Source organism: Labrus bergylta, chromosome 5 (genome assembly GCF_963930695.1).
Source record: "Labrus bergylta chromosome 5, fLabBer1.1, whole genome shotgun sequence".
NCBI lineage: Eukaryota > Metazoa > Chordata > Actinopteri > Labriformes > Labridae > Labrus > Labrus bergylta.
Genome location: NC_089199.1, coordinates 8,305,787 through 8,320,296, shown reverse-complemented (window position 1 = coordinate 8,320,296; position 14,510 = coordinate 8,305,787). Strand labels below are relative to the sequence as shown.

The 14,510-nt window shown below is 40.7% G+C and overlaps 1 protein-coding gene across 1 annotated transcript in view; it reads right to left on the bottom strand.

Moving 5' to 3' along the window:
- ppp1r16b (protein phosphatase 1, regulatory subunit 16B) overlaps positions 1-9,230 on the bottom strand; it is a 91,243-nt gene extending 82,013 nt beyond the window's left edge. Inside the window, exon 1 of the mRNA XM_029277864.2 lies at positions 9,038-9,230. The gene's annotated coding sequence lies outside the window, so the exon portion shown is untranslated. The remainder of the gene's footprint in view (positions 1-9,037) is intronic.
- Between the last annotated feature and the right edge of the window lie 5,280 nt (positions 9,231-14,510).

Sequence of the window (14,510 nt, the reverse complement as noted above, 5' to 3'; positions counted from 1 at the left end):
TGATCAATCTAGAAACAGGCACAGAGATGATGTAGAGGCGTGTCTTAAGCCTCCTGGCAAAAGGTTACAATGAGCTCACCTTCCACTCAACTCAGTCTTGTCTCTGATTATGCGACTTTATGCACAAGTCCTCAATATAATCAAACCAGATGCGATATTAAATATGTTGAACTCCCTTTTGTGTTAACCAATGAAGAAATTAGCCAAGTAGACCAAACCTGCTTTTTTAACCAGGTTGTAAACTTTTCTTTCTGGGCTTTTTCACATGGGAACTTAAAGGGATTCCTTGGCCTTTGGAGGCAGCCTTTAACACCAAGGTTGGCACTTGCTCTTAAAATACGCTTGCAGTAACATCTTGATATGTTCAAGGTTTGAGTGCATGTTTCAGCAGCACATTATGTTCGAGTGTGAATGTCTTTGGAATCAAATATTTAACAGACTTTATTATTCCCCCATCTGTTGTGAAATAAAATATGCAATGTCTGATTGAGCCAATGTTTGAACAGATAGGATTATTCTTACAAAGGCATTATGTGTTTTGTCAATGAAGTTTTTTTTGTCATCAATTGGCCAAACTCTTGAAGAAATTTATTGATATCATTGCCCAGATTGTAGTCTCTTAACTCTTTTCTGCTTGCCTGTATGCTTTTGTTTTGACATCCTGGATACGTACAAATACATATTCTATTGGAAATCAACATAAAATTAATAATTGTTGGGGCGTAGATGGCCTAGTGGTCAGATCACGGCCCATTTAGGAGGCTAAAGTCCTCAAGGTGGACGGCCCTGGTTCAAGTCCGACCTGTGGCTCCTTTCCTGCATGTCATTCCCCACTCTCTCTTGTTTCCTATACTCTATCCACTGTCCTATCAAATAAAGGCAAAAAGACCCAAGGTATTTGAAATCCACTAAAGGTCTGCAGATGAAAATCAGCAAAAAGCTAACTCTGGTAAAATGCATCAAATGGTATCATTTAAGCGTTCATATCTCTTTACAAATCAAAACAAAGGAGCGATAAATCCTCCTCCTCTTTCTGCATGCTTTATACAGGCACCACCTCTTGCATTTACCAAACACAATCTCTAGTCGATTGCTGCGTAAATTGGTAAACACATCTTAACAGGCACTGAAGATACTTCCAGGAAGTGGTTGTCAACAACTGCAAGAAAAATACAAACAGACCACAGATTGGAACAGCGGTGGATAAACATAAAGGCAGACTAGCAGGATGGAGGGAAATTGGGACAACTCAAGGTTACCATCAAACAAACCCCGTGTGAAAAATGTATCATTTCCATATTATCTCCTGTTTGCCTAAACCACTGTCACATATAGCCATGGGATAAACCTACTTTATACTTTTCATTTGAATATACATGCAATAATTCATGATAAACATTGACTAAAAACACAGAGGAGATTCACTCGGCAATGTTATGAAACCATTTCACGATTCATCAGACATCCTACTGACACCAAAAACCAACGCTCTTTCAGACAGGTAACTGAAACTGATTCAGAACTGGTGCAACAGAGAGCCACAAACTGCACCCGTTTGTGGATCGTAACAACCGTATCCACTTAAGTCAATTCTGCAAGTGCAGATCAGCAAAGACAACATGCAGGGGGGAACCACCATCCTCGTGTCTAGACAGTAAAACACTTCAAACATGTTGTCTCTCTTTAGGAATCCTCAAAGTAATATGTCAGACTAAACTCATCATGTAAACAGAAACAGAAGTAAAAGCTTTGACGGAATCAGAGCTGAAGAGCATCAGGTCTCACTCATTTATAAAAACCTTCATGGGAAAAACATTAGTGGTTAACAGAAAGTGGCGTGTGTGTTCCTGACAGGAATGTGTGCATGTGTGCATTTTTTTTTTACATTTTTTTTTAAAGAGTCAAGCAAATTCATTAAAGGGCACACAAACAAATGATACTTGAAGACATCGCTATGCCCTCCGTTGTGCACACAGAAGGAGCAACATAGAAGGAGCAACACAAAGGGCAGAAACCACAAACTACTAACACACACACACACACACACACACACACACACACACACACACACACACACACACACACACACACACACACACACACACACACACACACACACACACACACACACACACACACACACACACACACACACACACACACACACACACACACACACACACACACACACACTGCAGCCTTGGCACGACCAGGCACGACCAAACACGAGAGTGTGTGGACCAATGAGAGCAGAGCGCAGGCAGAGATGGAAGACACAGCAAAGCAGACATTAAAGGCCTCATCTCAAACAGCTGAGGCAGAATTCATAAGCAGAGCTTTCAAAAAAGCACACGCACACACACAATCACACCTAAACACACACTTTCAATGTTGCCTGAATCTTGCCTTTGAAGTTCAACAGCTGTGTTGGTCTAATCTCAGAGAGGTTTTGAGAGAGGAATAAACGCACGAGTCCTCAGAGGTTCGTTAAATTTCACAGGTCTTATAGAGAATATTTAACACTGTAAAAAAGACAGATGCACATGCTTACATACAATATGACGAGAACCATAACTCTTTAACATTGGTGTACATATGAGTAGCCATGTGCTGAATTTGAAAGAATCACAGAGGCTCAGTGTGCTTTCCAAAACAATGTAAGGAAAGACCCTCAACAATACCACCCCCGCCCCCTCCTCGTCCTGAGACAAACCCCTTCCTGAACACAGCGTGCAGACAGAGCACAAACTCTATGAGCTCACTTCCTGTTCACAACACTTCACTGACTGTGATTGGAGGTGGAGACACGGTCTGAACAAGGTGTGGGGTTTTAACACTGACAGAAACATGCAGCACATGGCCGTAATGTCTCTGTCTGTATGCATGAACGAATCTACAGACGATTGTTTATGAACGACTTTTGCTTGAACAACAACATACTGTGCTTTTTTGATACCAGACTGCACACTTTTCGATTACAATTAGAAATGTGAACATTATGTCGAATCAAAATGCAAACCTGAAATAAAAAAGGAAAGCTTTCCTCTTCGCTTGGTGGTGTTGGTTACACTTTTTAGACAATACAACAAGGATTCAAGGATTGTAAAATCCAAAGTGCAGAGTAACACCAGAAAACAGCAGAGTTCATTCTTCCTCCTCACAAAATACAGATTACTTGATACTTCAAACTGTACTGTGATACGAAAAAACATGAAATCAATTATGAAAAACTAATTGAGGAAGTTTGTGTTGATAACTTCAAACATCGGACATGTGGCTGCATGAGCTGGGGATCAAACCCTCCACCTTCTGGTTGAGCGACGACGACTCTACTACTGGACCACAGCCGCCGTAAAAATCAAACAGTATAGACATTAGATTAGTAATGCTACCTCGAAATGCCATAATCGACAACTGCAAATTAAATGTTGTCAAAGATTCATTCTACTGAGCTGTAAAACAGTAAAAAGCACTAAATAATTTAAACAACAATTTCTTACAGGGAATGCTATTTTTACTCCATGCCCCCCCCCCCCCCCCCCCCCCCCAAAAAAAACAACTAAGATGCAGTTATTTTGTATTATTATTAAACTAATCGATTTTTGTAATTTATTTTTTTACAAATTGTTGTTTCTCTTAATTGCTGATTTGGACCAGTGTCCAGGTCTGTCATGTCAGCTTTGATTGTTGATGATCTGAGAAACGTTCAGATTTGGTTATGTCTGAGGTTTTCCAATTGATCTGCATTGCAAATCACATACGAAATTCCCTCAAGTTGAACTCTGCAAAAGCAGCACAAAAATTGCAGCAAATCCCATGATCACAGAAGTACAGACGTTCCACTGAGATGAGTTATTGATGTTTATATACTGTATCAGATGCTTTTAAATGTTCAACGCATTTCACTGAGATGAGTTATTGATGTTTATATACTGTATCAGATGCTTTTAAATGTTCAACGCATTTCACATTAGAAATACTTTGACTCGCTGGGCCTCGTCTGGAAACTGTCTGAAGTCATTAAGGAGGCTGTAATCCTTGAATTTATCTGAAACGTTTTAAGTCAACTATTTGGAGATAAGTGCTTTTAACTGAGCATTCTCACGCACGCACGCACGCACGCACGCACGCACGCACGCACGCACGCACGCACGCACGCACGCACGCACGCACGCACGCACGCACGCACGCACGCACGCACGCACGCACGCACACAGCATTGATCGATTTGGACTATGCTAAAGCTTTTCTTGAGAAAACAATACCGTTTGTGGTTTTATCCTCTCAGTGAGCAGCCACACAGGGGGATCAGATATCGCAGCATCCATGAGCAGGGGATAAACCCTCAGATTGTAGATCAACTGATCACTTAAGTATTAAATAATCCATTTCAGGGACCTTACGAAGAATAACTTTCAAGCCGACTATTTAGTTTGAAAACATTTCAAAACAGTTAAGAAACACTGCAAGGAATGTTATATGTTACAATAAACAGCCTTGTCAGCACAAACACATGAATTCATAGAGGTGAAACATGTGAATTAGGCTGATGTTCATCTTATCAACAAATTGTTTTCCCCAAATGAATTTTGTGACTTTTTGAAACCAGGTTTACCGGAGCAACTGTGAATCAGGAAATTTAGACGCCTGTCCTTCATATGAAATTCCACATTAAAGAAGGCTGAACTCAACAAGTGGTGAAGAAATGGAACATTGGACTTAAAGTGCACATAAGGAGCCTTGATAGCTGACCTGAGATTTGCCTGTCTCCGTATTAAGAGTGCAGATTATCAGGCGCTGCCTGGTTGCTAGCTGGAATCACAGTGCTGATCTACTGTAATCGCTTTCCGATAGTAAACAAGCAGACTGGTTTTAGGCGAGACATCTTTACCAGCAGGGGGTCCACAGACAGATTTCCAATTCAAAACATGAGAAACTTGGGTCCCCTGAGGGTCGGGAAAGAGGTTTTTTTTTTTCAAACAGAAATATCATTAAGGAACTTGTACGTTGCTTTGATGTATGTTATAGACAGCACCCGGCCGTTTTTAAGGATAAAATGAAGCTGATGTCTTTCAGAGCGCCTCCTGAGCCGTTTCTGTTTCAATGTTTTATGAGCCTCAGCCAGATCAACGCGTCGGAATAATTAAACATCAGATCGGAAACACAACTACAGAGAATATGTTCTGGAGGCGGTGTGTCGTGAAGAGGGAACGGTGAAGGAGAGCAGAGGGGCTCCTCAGAGATCACCAGCAGCCCACTCACACACACACAAGTCTCATTTATACAGCACACTTTACACACACTAATGATTTACTGTCGGAGGAACGGCCCGCTGTAATGTGAAGGAGTGGAGTGGTAATTTGGCTGTGTGTGTGTGTTAATGTGTGAGTAATAGCTCCAAACTTCACGGGAACAAGACAATGCCGATGTTTTTGAGTGAAATATTTTGCAATGCATGAAAGAACATCAGTGACTTGGCTTTGTATGCAGCTAAGCTCCATTTGTAAATATGATTCCTCCAACGATTAGCTTGACAACTTGCGAAAGACGTTACAATTTCATTCAAAAGTAGACTATTGTTGGCTATATTAGCTAACCAGGCTAATGTCAAGAACATAAATATGTGAAGATCAATTAATGTGGAGATCTCTAATCTAACCAAGTCCTTTTTCTGTTCAAGTTTTACTTCTCTGAATGAGAAAATAATACCTATTTTACAGTCCAAACAGTCTCTTAGCTTTCCTGCTACCGAGCACACATGGTGAAGAATACCTGCTAAAATGTGCACAAACGGCGGCTCTTCTAATAGCTTCACCTTCAGATGGCGAGCTTAAACTTCAACAGCCAATATTTGTTGCTTTTCTTCTCGTGTCTTTCTTTTAACGGAGGAATGTATGACTTTTTGATCCGGTAGATGTCACCCTTGAGTCCCAGCATGAAACCAAAACAAAACAAACAAAACTGCTGTTTGGCGACACCTCGGCTATTCTGAAGCCTTCTTGCTTCTCAAGTGACACACCTTAAACCCTCCTCCATTCACGTTTGCACAACGGAGTTTAGCGCAAGCGGCTGACAAAATTGTTCTTGACTCGAGCTGCAATTCCCTGCGGCACGCATAGCTAATGTTACTATTCTTTGGTTAGCCCGTAGCTTCACATTCATATTGCATATAAATTGACAAAGAATGACCGTGATCTAAAAACGACTTTTCTCTAGTCCTTGACTTAAACAGCTTTTATGCGCAAGGGGTGGAGTCAGTCTTCCCGTCGATTTAAACTTGATGTAAACACGGCTCTGACAACAACACAGCTGACAGGACTTGTGCTTCTCACCCATTGTTGACAGTCATGACTCAGAGACACAGATACATATAGCAGTGTTTCCCCTACCATTATATTAGTGGGGCGGCCTGTATAGGATTGACTTGATTTAAATGTTGCACATTCTTCCTTTAATCTCGTAAAGCCAATGCACCAAAGATGATTTTAAATGTGTAAAGAGCTTTAGAGTTTGCAGACACATCTTATTAGTAACTGGTTTGAGGTGAAAAAAATCAATAGAGTAATGTTAAAGAAGGCAATATTGTATCTGGGTTACATTTCTGTACTGCATGATCTTTTAAAGTAATATTGCTAAAAACCAATGTAACTATTAGCACTTGATTTATGGCATAAATTATCAAAGGTAACGCTTTTGAGTTCACTTAATACACTGAGTTTTTCTTGGGTGAGGTCAGGAGAGGTATTAGAGTTGGAACAAACAAAACTTTAGGCAATCTCTATTTTTGCTGAGCTGCTGAAGGGGCTGCTGAACTGTATTGTATTGAACTGTATTAAGTTGTATTGTTCAATATACCTGTGAGATTATAGTAGACCAAACAGTTACATTCCTTAATGTTGGGCCATCTACATACAAATTAAGTTATCGCAGGTTTTTACAACAGAGTTGGCCGATTGGTCTGTGTGCTTTGCTTTCCCATTTTGCTGCAATAATAATAATAATAACAAAGGAAGTGAGATGAACAGACTGAAAACGATCTTATTGGAAGATGACACTGAAAAAGAATTACTTTGGTGACAGAATTTGCAGTTTGAAAAAAAGATTTTTAATCTAAAAAATATTGTGTCGTGACTAAAGCATTATGGGATAAAATAATTTTGTCCGGGCCCCTGGTGACTCCAACTCCTCTCTATGTGTAGAGTCATGATTTCACTTATAAACATCATATGACAAAGCTGAAACCAAACACAGTATAGCTCAAAGCCTCGGACATTCAAATCAAGGTTTATGTAATCAAACTTACAGTCTGGATGCTCGTTTGTCATGCAGGCCTGCAGGATGATTTCAGGTATGCATGTTTGCATGCACAGATATACACTTCCTCGCTTGTCTACTTTGTTTGTACCTGCCTGTGTGTGTTTGTGCGCTTGTGTATGTGTGTGTATGTGTGTGTGTGTGTGTGTGTGTGTGTGTGTGTGTGTGTGTGTGTGTGTGTGTGTGTGAAGACAGATTGAACCGTCTCTCTCTAATGGCTCATTTCTTCCAACACGAGCTGACAGCCGGGTGCAGTTTCTGAGAGGAACAGCAGGAGAAAGCGTCCAGGATGTCTCCACACATCAGACATTTAAAGGCCAACGCAGCCAGGCAGGGGATACACCAGCTAGCTTAACAAAGTGTACCTCTGGCAGACTAACAAAGTGAAACTAACATGCCAGTACTGTTGTCAGCCTTCTAAGTGAGTGAACATGAAAGACTCACCAGGGCACGAGATTTGGAGCAGCCACAGCAAGTAAATGGCATAGATTCAGATGTTGTATCTCATTGAAGGTGCTTTTCCTTAGTAGGCCTTTGCACTGATTTAACTGGCTGTCTTAAACCCATTACCAAAAATGTTAATTAAACAAATTAATCAAGAAACGTATTCTTGGTCAACCATACTTTGCTGATCCCAGCTGATCCCTGTTTTACATCATATAGGCCACTTAACATGTTTAGTTTAACATCTTCGACATTTGAATGATGTTTCCTGAACCGTTTGACCGATTCTGATATTAACGATCAACCTCGACTTTGGTCTTGAGATTTATTGGAATCCTTTCAGCACATTCCTGCTTCTCAAATGTGAGAATTTGCTGTTTTCGGGCATTTTCTAATCAATAGGCTATTTCTTGTGTTTTGGACTATATTGGCCAGTTAGCTCATTGACAGATGGACAACAACTAGACAATCAATGAGCCATTTGTCAATCGATAGGTCATGATGGTTCTATCCATTAATGCGTCGTGTCTTGTTACTTGTTTCTATGTTTTATGTCATTGTCAGAGATAGCAAGCACTTTGTACCCACAACTTTGTATTATCATATCCTACCAACTAGATGATCAGATCAATCAAGACTGAAAAAACTACAAGTCAGCAGCACTTCCAGAACACATCCACGCATCTGAACACATCTCAACTTCTTCAGAAAGAATAGTTCTCCACGTATTTTGCATTCAAAAGTTTGAATGGGTTGACCAAACTGAGAATATCCAGTGCCTCACTGAACTCGAGGCAAATCGACAGAGTGCCATTTAAAGTATCAACAAAGTAAACCACTGCAGCTTTCAAATGTTTCAAACTGTGTTCAAGTGGCCAAAGTGTCTGGTGTAGAAATGCTGTAGCGGATGTAGGAAAAGCCATGTGTGTGTGTGAGCAACAGAGCAGCGGTGTAATGGCAACATCCCGGGGAGGATGTAGAAGCCGCTCTGCTAATCTCAACCCGTGGAGCTGACTTTACGCAGGCATCGAAACAACCGCGTTTACCGGGTTAACGCACAGGTTCAGTGACCCTACAAAGGAAGCTACCTACAACTGCTCCAAAAAGAACAGAAGTCGGACATGCCTCTCCTCCTCCTCCTTCTTCTTTTTCTGCCTGCCGCTTTTTCCTCCGCTGAGGCAACAAAAAAAAAAAAATCCCCTTTTGCCCCGCGTTTAGTTTCAACCAGCCGGCGTCTCAGCCCTCAAAACTGGCAACACGTCCACATTTCTGCACTCACCTCACTCCGGATCGAGATGATCACATGAAGGAAGAGAAAAAGCGGAGAACCGACAGAGATATCCCGGCGGTTTAAACTTGTCCCGTTAGTAGAGAGCCAGCAGGGCTGCTAAGAAAAAGCTGAGTGTGTATGCGTGTGTGTGTGTGTGTGCGTGCGTGTGTGTGTGTGTGTGTGTCTGCAGAGTCTCTCTCTCTCTCTCTCTCTCTCTCTCCAGCACGGAGTCACTCCTGGAAGGCGGGGCTGAGAGCGGGAGGAGGAGACTGAAGCGCAATGTGTTTGGCAGGAGTGCTTAAAAGTGGGGCCTCCAGACCCCCCCCCCCCCCCCCCCCCCCACCAGTCACCCTATCAGATGAACACCTTATAAATGTAATATACTAGCATACCTCAAAAATGTTGTGTCTGCAAAAGGCTATTTAGGATAGAAACTGAGATGAGCCGAGAATAGCTATCTCATTTCTACAGACCAGGGGTTCCCAAACTTTTCAGGTCGTGACCCCCAAAATAAGGGTGACAGAAACTGGGGACCCCCCCCACTGTTCTTTAAGGTGGTTAGTTAGGTATATAACGTAGCGACAGCCACGCACACACTAATAAACCTATCCAAAAACTAGTAGCACAAAATAATACAACAGCCTAAAAGAATTAAAAATGTCATTTCCATTTCACTTAATGATACTGTCTTATATGACATTGGACTACTTTTTGTATATTTACAAAAATGGTAAAAAGATATACTTTACCACTTTTAATTTTTATGGAAGGCATCTCGCGACCCCCCTCTTGGTGGCTGGCGACCCACCTTGGGCTCCCGACCCCCACTTTGGGAACCACTGCAGTAGACCATAGCTCTGTTTCCGCCAAGTGGTCCAGTTTGGTTCAGTTTAGTTTGGAACGGTAAACCTTGATCTTGCTTGCAATTTCCGTTTTCACAGCCAACCGTACTCTTAGGCTACATGGTAACCAAAGAACACCATTAAGCCAGATGGCGATAGCTGCGTCAGCTAGCCTACGTAATAGCATGACTTGAAGCAGCGCGACACATTGTTGCCCGCCAACGAAGAAGAAGAATATCGTGATACAGTAAACAAAGGACAACAATGGAGAACGTCCAGCAGAGGTCTGCACTTCTGAGCTCGTCCATTGGGCAGTGCTCCAGGCTGACATTAGTTGCAAAAAACAATAACAGCCTTGACATTACTCTGGTTCGGATCTATATGCTTGGCATTGCAACAGAATGGTAGCAGAAAAGTAGGAAGGTATGGATTGATTATTTTGGTACCATTCCCAACTTTTGCCAGGGGAAACGCCAGTTGTAGTGCGGGGTAGGCCTATACACAGGTTTATGGTGTTCAGTCTCCATAAGGCAGGGGTTCCCAAACTTTACATCCCACGACCCCAAAATAACGATGCGAGAGACGGCCTCTGTCCCTGGAAGTGGTTTTATGCACAGCAGCACACACTAATAGGCCTATCCAAACACTGACCTTAGAACAACACTAAAGTGCTGTGTGTATTTGTATTTACAAAGAGCACAACAGATGCCTACATTGTTACAGTCAAACTTTCATTCCAGCACAAATCTCACTTAATGACTATCTCACAATAATGGTATTATGCAATTTTAAGTAATTTCAAATTTGTATTTGTTTTTGGAAGGCATCCTCACTTTGGGAACCACTGCCATATAAGGGTATAGACCTACCCTCTTTTTAATAACTGATTACTTAAAGTAAAAAAACAATGCATTATGTAACTTGTTACAACAAAAGAGTAATCAGACTCTAGTGCATTGCTTTGTAATGTATTACCCCCAACACTGCTTAATAAGAAATAGTTCACTCAAAATCCATACCTATGTACAGTAGTTGTCTCAGCCATTAGTCTGTTGGCTAGTTACTCACATATGCTCCTCTTCTGGGGCTAATGTTCATTTCATAACAATCCCTATACTCCCCTAAGTCAAGAAGTGGAGGTTAAGTGTTAATGTGCAACTATAAAAGGCCCATTTATCCTCTGCTGGACCGGTCACTTTAAGAATACATTTGGGGACAAATGTTGTCATTCCTGATTGTTGAACCTTTCTGTCTCTCCCAGGATAGACTCCCAACTCCTATGGGTCAGTACAGCCACGACAACTACCTGTTGAAAACTTGGTTGTCACCTTCAAGAAGAATCCCACACAAGACAATTGCAGTATAAAAAAACCATAAGGGATAGAAACAACAAGCCCTTCTAAATGATCAATATAATGTTGATAGCTTTGCATGAGCCAGCGGTTAAAGATTTAATAACTCCAACTCTTGTTCTGCCACTGTCATTATGATTGAAATAAATATTTTGAACACTTTCCCTCTTGAATGTTTTTTTTCTCAGACCTTGTTTGTCATATTTTATTAAGCAGTAGTTTTTCTTACTTCATCTTAATACTCACTATGGCTTTTTAAAAAATTGAGGCTGAAAATAAAACGAGTTCTGTATCTGTACTGCCTCTCTGGTGAGACAGCTGACCTTGGAAGAAAGTTTGTCTCTAAATCTCTGAGATTTCTTTGACACTCTTTGGGGTTTCCTCTTCCTTTTTTCTTTCTGTATCTCTTGCCGCTGTCTACTCGAGTCTCATTTCTTTCTGTAATTTATATCCCCTTCTTGTTTTTACTCCCATTTGTCCTGTCTGTTTTCCGTTGTTGTACCTCGAGCAATCTCCAACCCACTGAAAAAAGTGATCTACCTCTTGATCTCTTCAAGGTTATTAATGACTGATGATGACTTTGAAGTATTGAAGCGTCAGCTGGAAAACCTGATACTTTCACTGTATTCTGAACTATGTATGAGACATGAGATGAGACTACTCTTTAAAAAAAAAGGAAGAATATTAAGGATTAAGATTTTAATGTTGTGTTGTCTCAACTTAAATGTAGAAAAAATGAAAAACTCTCAACTCTGTCTGTGAGAAATTAAATTACAAATTACATTACATTCATATGCTATGATTTTCAATTTGATTGAATTATAATTCCAGCAGAGCAGCTCTCAGACCAGTTCATGATCCCTCCTGTTAAAATTCTCTCCACAGCACCAGAGGTCTTTAGGAGCCCCAGAGAGACTCTGAATAACTCAAGCTGTCTGAGTCAGTGAAGACGCTGCCTCACTTGTCTTGTCTCTTTTCAATTATTAATCATTCAATGATTCAATTATTGTCAAGTATAGAGGAATGCTTTATTTTCCCCTGCAGGCTTCTGAAGAAACGTATTTCCCAGCCATGTTGATCATTAAGAACTGTATGCTTCAAGTTGCTTTCAGTCGGAGTAAAAAAGACTCGAAATTAAGATATGGCTGAGGTTCAAACATACGACAAGTAGGAAATTCCATCTGCAATTCTTATGATTAATTGTCCTCATGGGAAACTTAATGATCACAACATTTATATAGAATTCAAGTCTCCAGATTTACTTACAGATCAACTTCAAAATTATATCTAATGTGCACAAAATGACAACGCCTCAAACAGAAGTTCGCGACCTGAGAATCTGGGTCAGCAGTAAAGCCTGATGGAGTATTTGTTCATACACACTCTTTCTCCTCTTAACCCTAATCTCCTTGGTCCCAAGGCGGTTGGAAATGACAGGCAGGCTTAAGACTTACCCTTTACATATTTCATGGATTTGCACTTGCCCCACTTCTCCTGAGGAGCAGAAAGGAGTCGTTGTTTTGGCTGGGAGTGGCACAACTAAACAAAAACCACAAGTAACATTTCAAAAGTGAGGCTAAGATCTCTGCAGGGTCATTCACTCTGACCCTTGTGTTGAGTCTGGAGACATTTGAAGAGTAGTTCCACAGATTGGATTGGCCTTCTCTCATGTTTGTTCAGAGACACAGCAAAGTTAAGGCAAGCCGCAACATGCAGATAAAATTAAAATCATTGCTCTTTGTGTCGCTTTAAAGAGCCACTGTAGTGAACTTTATGGACTTTATTATTTTCAATATGGTGATTGAGTGCCTTGCAAAAAACTTGCATCAAAAAGTCTATGAGACGCTTTTTAAACCCTTTTTAAAGACACTTGGGTAGTGACTTCTCATTGAGGAGTTAGTGGTGGGTCCTGAGGATAGGGCAGATCATATTGAGACTAAATTGAGTTCTCACACTTCCCTAATTTTTCTTTAAGCTCAGAGCTATGAATGAGACAACCGAAAGACAATTTAAAGAACCCTGGACTCATCTATTTCTTAGCTGTGAGCCCGCTGTAGTGTCATTTGTCTAAGATCTTGCAATGAGACAACTGTAAGAAACATAAGACATCTCACTCAGGACTCACTTGTCTCAGGATCGTCTTTGAGACGAATAAGAAAATGGACAAAATCTGCTTTTCTTCTTAAGTGGTGATCATATTTGTCTAAGAGACATTGCTGAAACAGTAACAAGATCTTATTCTAAACTTTACTTTGCCATGAAGTACCATAAATCATTTTTACACTTCTGTTGTTTGTATTGAAAATAAACAATTGACTAAGTCAGTATAGCATGAAAGTGCCCTTAGGAGTTGCTGATATGTCATTTTTGTCACCTTAGAACAGAGCAGTCTAATTGTTTACCCGTCTATTATTTATGCTACACCAAGCGAAACATCTCCTGGCTGTAGCTCTGTATCTTATGACTTGAAATAAATCTTCTAGTATTAATTTTCTCATTAGAGGCTTGTCAAGAGAGCACAGTATGGGCGTTTCCAATTCAATATATTCCTTTAACTTTTCGCCAGGAGAAGCTTGAGATGCTGACTGCAATGTGCATGAAAATGATTGATCTGATCGTTAAATGCTTGATTTGAAAGTGAGTTTAAAAGTCAGAAGCTTTCCATCGTCAGTGTTTATGGTTGAAATGAGCAGACAAAAAGACTCAGTGTTTGTGACTAACGAGATGAGAACACAGACGGAAAATATCCTCCCCCTTCAGGAGAGACAATCTGTCTTTGTGTGATGCTATTAAAAACTGTATTATGAATCTACTCCACAATACGCAGCGCGTCTTCCCACCCTGCATTGATTCACCCTCTCCTTCATCTCTGTCTCGCTCATCCCTCTGTGCTGGAAAAAAAAACTGGATCAGCACCAACGTGCTGCTACCAGAAACGAGTCCATGTTGTGAAATCCTCACATTAAGATACAAGCATATCAACAGGATGGAATACGAGCTTATTACAAACCACTAACCCTAACCCTAACCCTAAATCAATCAAACTCCATGATGTCAAGGTGCAGCAGCAGCTTGTGTTATTGAGCTGCATCCTGTGGTTAACAGTATTGATTGAACAGCCATGCCCATCAATAATATAAATTGCTTTCTACAGGCTACTTGAGTTGTGCAAGATGTTTATTTTTTTATCACTTTCTCTGCAAAACGTGTTTCCTATTTGGATTCAGTAAAACCTCAGAACATATAAGTATTCACTGTTATCCTTTTTACAACAGTGTTTGTATGTAT